Source organism: Neomonachus schauinslandi, chromosome 7 (assembly GCF_002201575.2).
Source record: "Neomonachus schauinslandi chromosome 7, ASM220157v2, whole genome shotgun sequence".
NCBI lineage: Eukaryota > Metazoa > Chordata > Mammalia > Carnivora > Phocidae > Neomonachus > Neomonachus schauinslandi.
Window position 1 is genome coordinate 57,121,711 of NC_058409.1, and position 9,586 is coordinate 57,131,296.

Consider the following 9,586-nt stretch of genomic DNA (forward strand, 5'->3'; position numbering starts at 1 on the left):
CCCCCCTCTCATGTGCTCTCTCTCTCTCTCTCATTCTCTCTCTCAAATAAATAAATAAAATCTTGGGCGCCTGGGTGGCTCAGTTGGTTAAGGGACTGCCTTTGGCTCAGGTCGTGATCCTGGAGTCCCGGGATCGAGTCCCGCATCGGGCTCCCTGCTCGGCAGGGAGTCTGCTTCTCCCTCTGACCCTCCTCCCTCTCATGCTCTCTGTCTCTCATTCTCCCTCTCGCAAATAAATAAATAAAATCTTTAACAAAAAAAATGAATCAGGATTTGTGGAGAAAAAAATCTGATTGGCAGTTTGGATTAGATATTCCGTCCTGGTCCAATCAGCCATGGCCGGGGGTGAGGCATCTTACATAGTAATGGCTATTGGGTAGCCTTCCTGTGAGTGAGGGAGTAGTTTAAAGACAGGCAGAGATATGATGTGCATAGCAGACGCCCCAAGGGCTGTCCTCCATGGACTGCTTCTCTTCCTGACTGGAAGCTGGAAGACATGAGAATTCTGAGCTTCTGAGCAGCTAAGGGAGGCTACAGGTAGAGAGGAAGGAATGAGGAAACTACAGAGAAAGATACACCCCACCTACCTAAATTCAGCAAGCCTCTACAAACTAGAAGGAAAAAAAAAAAACTACAGGGACAATGAAATATCTGGAGGATTGTTGAGAAGATTAGAAAAACTAAAAATGATTGCTGAGACACGCATAAAGAGAAACATGGAAAAAAGTACAAATATCTTAAGGGCATAGGACAAGAAACCGGAACTCTGTCACATCTTATGTCTGGAAAACAAGGGCGATACATAGCCCCATCATGAAACATATGTGTTATTACAGGAAAGTGTCTCCAGGTGACTGCCCGGAGCTATTCACCTGTCGGAAGCATACGCCTGTCAGGATGATCAGAGCTGTGTAAATTAACCAGTGAGTACACTGTAGGCACAAATATGTTTTAAGAGAGGAAGACTGTAGCCTTGGATTTGTGGGCAGGAGTAGGCGTGCAGAGAATGAAAAACAGAGCTAGGAAAGAGAACAAAACAAATTCCTAATTCTTCTCTTCAACTGCTTGCACAATTCAGTAGCTGGGCTTAAGTTTTCAAACAGGACAAGAGATGGGGAGTACCAACATTACCTAAAGTACTAACATAACCTGAAGACTAGTTTAAAATTTGTCCTGTATATGAAAGGAAGTATAATGAGAAATAATGATATTTATTTTAAGGGACACTTTAAAATCTATTTCCTCAAGCATACTCAGGACTAGATTAATGGAGCCAGGTAGAGTGATCAATTAAAAGCCTGCTCTCTAGTTCCTGGGCTTTATTCATGTTTCCGAATTTTTTTTTTTTAAGGAATATAAAACTATTTATTGACCACTGTTTACCAGTATTTACAATAAAGTAAACAATATACAGTTGGATAACATTCTGACTACAAAGTTATTCTTTTTCCTGGTTTCTGCTGAACCAGTAACTCAAATACTAAGAAGACTGAGCCTACATGTCAGGAACGAGTTGAGGTAGAGAAAATACATGCAGGTTAAGAATTTGGATTATTAAAGTCTGTCCACCCATTTATTCCAGCAGGTGCTAAATTGCCAACATCTCTAACCATCTGATTATGATTAGGTTTCCATGAACAAAGTCTTAGACATTCCATGAATCATGACCTTTTAGTCAATACAGCACAGAGATTTCAACTTCTTGAAAAGGAATGGTTCACTAGAAGGAACCTTTAAATGTCCGTTTATATGTTTCCGAATTTTAATAACCCAATACCCTTTGTAATGATTAAGAGCAAGAAGTAGGATCCAGGTCAATGTAAAGAGCATATTACAATTACCAAAGCTGAAGCCAGATGTGTACATGGGATATGGGAGCCCCACAATGTGTTTTACAAGGCACACACTCCCCACCTTCCTTGTCCCTGGACGGAATAGTCAGAACAGCGAAAGGAGAGGCAGAGAGAGGGGAGCCAACAGAAAGGGATCCTTAGGAAAGACCCTGGAAGCCTGGTAGTTGGACTGTTCACCTTGGAAAGGGGAAGGATTGCCCCCTAGTACCGCCAGACTGGCCCCAACTGGCACAAGAAAAATGCTCTACAATAATATGTCCTCCACGGTCCTTTCAACTCTCACCTCAACAGAACACAAGGGCATTGGGTCCCATTTCCACCTGGGAAGTCTCAAAAATGTGAAATGTTTTTCCCACCAGATCCATATAGTTCTAGGAAATTTTTGGATATCCTGGAACTATTTTGTATAACTTTAAAAGAGCCTACAATCATTCTCACCCCATAGATTCTGCTGCAAAAAAAAAAAAAAAGATGGGAGAATGTCTGAAAACACAGAAGGCTTCCTAATAGTGAGACCTATGCCTTCATTGAATAGCAGAAGGCAGAAATAAATATTTTTAAAGTTATTTAGCATTTGAGCAGACTGAATACTGTAAAAACGATAATCACCTGTTTTGCTCACAATGTAATTCCTTTGTTTACAGATAGAGTGGCATGTTAACATGTTTGTTATTTGTTATATGTCCACTTATTTGTGGACTCGATAGCATTTATTGCCTGTCTACCCCTGTGTGCAGATACCATGCCAGGTGTTGGGGAGGAGGAGGAATAAAAACAGGGCTGATAATAATAACAAAGTTGCAAGTCACCATTTTCTGAGTGTTTATTACATGACTATCTCCTTGAGCCCTACAGTAATACTAGGAACTACATATTATTTCCATTTTCAAGAAAAGGAAACTGAGGCTTGCCTAAAGCCACCTAAACCGAAAGAATGGAGCTGAATTAAGACAGAGGTGGCCCCAGCGTTGGCTGCTTTTAATCACCCTGTGCATGTCTTTCTGCAATAAGCTAATTAGTTTAAGAATTAATTTCAAAATCTCTAGCAACCAGTACATTCTTGGCACATGGTAGACGCTTAATAAGTATTTGCTAGGTGAATTGAAACTGAATCACTGAATACTGGATTTGTATTTTAATTTCAGCTTATTTTTCTAAGAGTGTGTTACTTACCCTGGTGGATGTGATTGTAAATAATCATAATCTTACCAATGGCCTTTAAATATTGTTGGTCACCCTTGATACTCCTACTACAGTTGCCAAGTATGAAGCTCCTAGATAAATAGATCCCGAGAATAAGTTGCATATTCTAGAAGTATACTGCCAGAGCCTAATGCTCTTTTCCTTCTACAGTGTATTCATATTTTAGTCTTGACTACAGTTGCTGGAACTTCACAAGCTAATTATAATTGAGCACTTTTTAAAAAATAAAACCATTAATTGCTAGAAGAGTGAAGGCCTAGGGAAGGTGTGTGGTAGGGGGACACCTGGTTCGGAAATAGGTTCAGGACGCATGGTCTTCCAACAGCAATGTAACTGTGAGACTTTCCCCTTTGGTACACAAACAGAGGTCATTTAAAGGACATCAATTTCAGATCCTCAATTTACATTTGAAAAGACTGTTTCCTGCCATTAATCTGCCGGAAAACACACCTCTGGTCCAGGTGTTTGTGGGTTCTCCTTACTACCTCTCCTTTAATAATTACTTCCCACCATCAAAATTTTTAAAAAGTGTACCTTTCACTCATCCCAAATCTGTCTATGGCACTTCATTGTAAAACCCAAGATTGTCCAAAGATGTGAAAATCCCTGAAACACCAAACACAGAGAGATTCCTAGGTCCTGGTGTTGAGAAAGTGAATGACTTTAGTGACTGATTAAATAATCTTTTTGCAAGTCAGGCCGTTCCTCATTCTTTGCTATCAATATAAAAGCAGGACATGTTAGCTGAGAGTGCATTAATAACAATTCTTGATGATAATGTTATCGTAAAGCTTACAATGTAAAACTTACAAGAAGTTCAGAGAACTGAGTGATAGTGCTCTAACAAAACATTCTTCCCCATCTGCTTATTTATGTGAATAAGGTTTCTCAGAACTTACAACTATAAAACAACAGATAGGCATACAATCGATGCTAAACTCTGTGTAATTCTAGCCATAAGTAATATTCAAACATGGATACATAAACTTATTGAAAAATTAGTTCCACCCATCTGATTAAGAAATGCATTTCAAATAAAATTTTACTTTTCATAATTACGTATTAAAATTGACTGTCATGTATTTATTTTATTTATTTATTTTTTTTTTAAAGATTTTATTTATTTATTTGACAGAGAGAGACACAGCGAGAGAGGGAACACAAGCAGGGGGAGTGGGAGAGGGAGAAGCAGGCTCCCCGCAGAGCAGGGAGCCCGATGCGGGACTCGATCCCAGGACCCTGGGATCATGACCTGAGCTGAAGGCAGTCGCTCAACCAACTGAGCCACCCAGGCGCCCTGTATTTATATTTTTAATCTGTATATTAATAATACTTATAATAACTCAATCCCCAAAAATTTTTAATACTTTGAGTCTATAATCAAAAAACCTTAAAAATTTAAATTTAAATGTATATACATATTTTTGTTGTAGACAAGTTTGATGGGTCTATCCATAGAAGACTTTCAGCCTTAAAAATATTTGACATTGAAAGGAGGAGGAGGAGTGGAATGAAAACACAGATTTCAGGGAGAAAAATGAACACTATATTTTCTGCTGTTAAAGAAGTGCTCATTAATGTATTTTTAAAATGGATGAAAGCAGGAATCAAATTGATTTGGTATTTTGCTCCTAATTAATACAATTAAAGTGTCAATTTACACTGTTAGAAATAACAGCCTTTGCAAATATTCAAATTTATGATTTTTAAAAATTAATAACTTTAAATGTGTGAGGGTGTCAACTGTTTTGTTTTTAAATTACAGAGCAAGAAAGTCTGAAAGCTGCTCTATCAAATATCTAAGGTCCATATAAATTCTAAGCTCTTATCTGTGGCTTTACTCTTTCAAAACTTCTAGTCAAAGAAATGAACACATTGTGATGATTTCAAGTAAAAACTGCCATTTCAGAAAATTATCCAATTAGCACAATTAGTGCTCATAACACTTGATGGGCAATTAAGTTTCATTAAAATGGTTCTTATGAAAAATCAACATTCATAAATTCTAAGAACAAATTTTAGAGATTGATATTAAATCCCACGTTAATTCATTCACTCATTCATTCAACAAATGACTGAGAACCTCACCTAGGCCAAGCCTGTGGGAGGCTCTGGGAGCACAGCCTGAACAAAACTGTTCAGGGCTCTGTTCCTTGCCAGCTTACACTGCAAGTGGGAGAAGGCAGTCTGTAAACAGGCAAATGCATAATTAAGATAAGTTTGGATTGAGGCGCCTGGGTGGCTCAGTCAGTTAAAGCGGCTGGCTCTTGATTTCCACTCAGGTCATGATCTCAGGGTCCTGGGAGAGAGCCACGCTTTGTGCTCAGCGCAGAGTGGCTTGTCTCCCTTGCCCTTTGCCCCCCTCCCCTCCCCCCACCCACTGCCCTGCATGCGCATGCGCATTCTCTCGCTCACGCTCTTAATAAATAAATCTTAAAAAAAAAGATAAGTTTGGATTGTCTTAAGTACTGAGGACAATGAAAACCAAGTGAGGTGATGACAAGTAATCAGGGAGTGGAGATAGAGGGCCACCGACGGTGAAACTAACAGAGCTTTTCATCTGCACAGGCCCGTTCCGAGCCCCCTGAAGGAAGGGCAGCCACTAGTGTGGAGGCCCATGAGCACACACACGCCCCCCATACACCCCAACACAAAACAAAACATTTGAAATTTCCCAAATTTTGACAACGATCTTAAAAAATTGCATGACTTTATCAACAATGAGTAGTAAAACCAAGGAAACCTCTCGATACTCTCAAGGATACTATTCCGAAGACTGAATTATCTTTGTATTCGCTGTATAGAAAATAATATCACACCATCACTGTCATATGAAGAGGTGATCAAAGAGGACGTAGCATTATGTCAGGCAGTTCATTAATAAAAACACATGTTCTTTCTCTGGCTTTCCTGATGGTTGGGGTATGTGTCAGCTTTTTCATTTTGTCCTTTGATGTTTTATTTTCTTATTCTAAATAAATGTTTGCTTCTGTGTGAATTTTTATATTCATAATTTTGTATTCTTTTTCTCAAATTATGTAAGCTCTGGACCTCATAAAACCTGTCTGGTCCCTGGGAAAAGCTACTTTCGATGAAAGGTTCTGGAAAGCCCTTCTGAGTTGCAGGGACCTGAATGAGGACAGCACTCCGGGGAGAGATAAGAAGTGACAAGGGTTCAAGGAGGCTGGCCTTGGCACGAGAGGGCCCGTGTGGCTAGAGCTCATCTAGGGCCTTGGAGGCAGGGGAGGACGCTTGCTCTCATTCTAAATACAATCAAAAGACCATCTGATTCACACTTAAACATAGCAGCATCGGTGTTAAAAATATGTGGAATATTTAAAATAGCCTAAAGTCCTCACATGTATATATTGAAACATTTTCCCCCTCAAAAAGATTGAAATCATAACCTCTTGTGTGAAAAAAGGTTGCTACTGCCCCTCAGTGGTAAAAAAAAGAAATACTCAGAATAACATGCTTTCTAGGCTAAAGTAAAACAAAAATCTGTGGGCGGTGATAAATTCTTTTTTGCTAAACAATAAACCCAAATACTAATTTTTATAAAACATAAATTTTAAGGCCATGGAGTTAACACTGTAATTTTCTTTTTTTTTTTTAAAGATTTTTTATTTATTTATTTGACAGAGAGAGACACAGCGAGAGAGGGAACACAAGCAGGGGGAGCGGGAGAGGGAGAAGCAGGCTTCCCGCTGAGCAGGGAGTCTGCTTTGCCCTCTGACCCTATCCCCTCTCATGTGTTCTCTCTCATTCTCTCTCTCTCAAATAAATAAATAAAATCTTTAAAAAAAAAAAATTCTTTCTCTCTCCCTCTGTCCCTGTCCACTACCTCTCTCTCTCCCTCTCTAAAAAAAATAAATAAATAAAAATAATTTTAAAAAATAATAAAAATGAGCTTGAGCATCTTTTGATCTTATTAAGAATCAGTGCTTGTTATGAATTAAAAACTATCTAAATAGGCCAGGAGCAAAACAAAGGCCTAGAGCTAAAAATGATATTTCATTCATTCAACAAATAGTTTTTAAAAAACAACTCCGCACAAGGCACACTTAAATAGGCAGTGATGAATCTAAGATGGGTGAGACTTGGTCCTGTCCCAGATGAGCTCAAGTTTAATGAGGGAGATGGATGTGGAAACATGCAATTAAATGCAATCTGCTATTAAAAAAAAAAAGAGGAAGGAACATAGAAATATGAGAGTACAGAAAAGAGCAACTAATCTTTATATGCTACCCACTCACATACATGTTCTTAGAATACTTAGCTTTTAAAAGGTAGGGAACTGGGGAAAGCAGGTAATTAATTCTTTTTAACTTCTTTAGGTCCTACTTGGGTTTGTTTGTTTTTTTAAGATTTATTTATTTGAGAGAAAGAGAGAGCGGGCAAGAATGAGCTGGGGGAGGGGCAGAGGGAGCAGGAGAGAAAGAAGCTCAAGCAGACTCCCCACTGAGCGTGGAGCCCTACACAGGGCTCGATCTCAAGATCCTGAGATCATCGGGGCGCCTGGGCGACTCAGTTGTTAAGCGTCTGCCTTCGGCTCAGGTCATGATCCCAGGCTCCTGGGATCAAGCCCCGCATGGGGCTCCCTGCTCGGCAGGAGGCCTGCTTCTCCCTCTCCCACTCCCCCTGCTTGTGTTCCCTCTCTTGCTGTGTCTCTCTCTGTCAAATAAATAAGTAAAATCTTAAAAAAAAAAAAAAAAAAAGATCCTGAGATCATGATCTGAGCCGAAATCAAGAGTCAGACGCCTAACTGACTGAACCACCCAGGAGCCCCTGGGTTGTTTTTTTTAAAAGTTGGCTCTGTGCATCAGCAAAAATACCCATAATGGCTTTAATAGAACCGGGATTTTTAAAAAATCTTTAAAAATGTGCCTGAAATTATGGTTAAGACCCCCTTCATGAAAGGGTGGTGGGGTTGACACAATGGGGAAAGGTACCTCGGCATACATGACTTCATTTTAAATTCTGAGACCAGAGTCAATTTTACACAGAGATAAATGTCCCTACCACCATGCCCCCCAGGTTCAATCAAGATGTGTCCTAATGAATTGTTTTTGTTTTCTACGAACTCTTTGATGAAAACCAACTTTCTGTCATTAGTTTTATCCTTAGAAAAAGCACTTTGGCACTTAAATACTTTTAAATGTTTTAAAATCTGTTTCTCCCTTCTGGTCTTTGCTTAATAGTAATTAAGTACTTAGTGATACTCAGTGCAAAATAAAACTGGAGACAAAACAGCCTCTCAGCTACCAAATGGCACAGCAGAATAACAAAGGATAAAGGTGGTTGGCAGAAAGAGTGGGCCACACATTTTCACCTAAGCTACAGGTAGCAGGAGCTGAGGGGTTAAAAGCACCAGAGCAAGAAGGCATCTCTCAGGACCCTACAGCCCAGTGCTCAGGTGATGATCAGTCCTTTGAGGTGCTGGGTTGGGGACTTGGGTTCACATGAGGAAGAGAAGATACAAGTACGTGACTCTGCACATCTTGGACCAGCACCTAAGTCTAGCTGTGGACAGAACCTCCCCGAGCATGTACCTCCTCCCACCTATGGGCTTTGTAGTTTCATCCCTAGAAACTGTAGTATGAGGCCTTCCTCCCAGGATTAACCAAACCTCCAAAAAAGCCAACCACCTGCTGCTAAGGACACTTTCTTCTTTTTCTGTTAAGTCTGTCTTAACACTACTTCCATCAGGATACTTTCTTCCCAAATCATCCTGAACATTCTAGATTCCTTGTAGACAAGTCTCAGGTAAAACTCATATTCACATCTGGATGCATCCTTATCAGTGGAAGAAACACTTTCTCCATAATATAGGAATGACAAGTTTTATCTGTATTATAATTCCCTAAGAGATTTCCTTCCATTATCTCATTCTTCTCCACAGATGCTGTGAGGTTACTATCAACCCCATTTTACAGACATGGAACCATTTTCCCTTCCCAGTGGTCCCTAGTATAGGAAAACCAATAGACACATGAAACTGGCAAGTCTCCTGTATCTACCATTTATTCATTCATTCCACAAATGTTTTCCCAATGCAACTGTGTGTCAGGCACTATTCTAGGTACTGAAGCTTAAGAGGTAAAAAGTCATGATTTCTACTTCCTGTAAGAGATTAGTATCTAGGAAAAGGAGACAAATATTAAGTATGTGCAATAAAATATCAATCTTGCTGGGGTACAGTGGAACCCAAAGGAAGGAGAAGTCCATTCTCTGTGTGAAGTAGGGAGGGAAAGTTTCAAAGAGGGAAGGATTCCAACCATTCTGAAAGATGATTAGTGAACAGTAGAGGGCATTTCAGGAAGAAAAAGCATGTAAGTAAAATAATAACATGTATAAGTAATAATAATAAAACATACCAAAAAAGCTCCTCTGCTCTACAATGATTTGTAAAGGTAAAATATTCATTTATTCATCAGCAAATATTTACACAGTCCTTAATATATGCCAGACCCTATTTTAGGTGCTGAGAATAGAAAAGGGAACAAGGCAAAATTTTCTACCCTCAAACA